We start from the raw sequence: 896 nt of genomic DNA, 5'->3' as shown, positions 1-896 counted from the left end.
TTTTTTTTTTTTTTTTTTTTTTTTTTTTTAAGATATACAAGTCAAATTATCATACAAACTTAAATTTTTTTTTTTTATTTTATAAAAAAAAGAATTTATAAAGAATACTTTGGGAGTCTACTTTTTAGACATATTATGTGTAAATATTTCGTATGACTCTTTTTCTTGATATTTTTTTTATTCTAATCAAAAGAACAATAATGTAAAACATTATTTATAATATATCTAAAAGAAAATATAGTTTAAAAGAATAAAAAAATATTTTTAAGATACTAATGGGAATAATAGAATAAATATTATTAATAATATACTATGTTTTAAAAAAATTATATACTCTTTTTTTACAACATAATTTTAAAAGCAGTAGAAAACTTAATGTTTGTTAGATTAAAAATTCTTGCCCATATAACGATAACTTTAATAAAATTCTATAATTATATTTTAAAATAATATTATAAAAAAAAAAAAAAAAAAGTTTGTTCGTAAAATTTTTAACATTTTTACTTTCAGAAAGGATAAAACATATATTTTATGGTGTTTCAGAATATAGTAATTATTCATATAAAAAAATTTTTTTAATAAAATGTGTAAGCATTTATACTGTTTATCACCTCTTCAAAAAAGAGAAAAAAAGAAAATTAATAACAATACATAAGAACAAAAAAAAAAATATATTCTTCTTTATTTTATTTTAAATGTTAATATAACCTTCATTTCTTCTAGGCTCTATAAACAAGCGAAATAAAATACTTTTAGGAGCATATAATAAGAATGACATTAACACATTTTTTAAAAAGTCTAATATATATAAAATAATTAGAAACAATTTTTACAAAAATATTTTATTAATAATTGTGGTTAATATCAAAAAAAAAAAAAAAAAAAAAAAAAAAAAG

This window comes from Plasmodium gallinaceum (genome assembly GCF_900005855.1).
Source record: "Plasmodium gallinaceum strain 8A genome assembly, contig: PGAL8A_v1_65, whole genome shotgun sequence".
NCBI lineage: Eukaryota > Apicomplexa > Aconoidasida > Haemosporida > Plasmodiidae > Plasmodium > Plasmodium gallinaceum.
Note: the sequence above shows the minus strand (reverse complement) of the source record.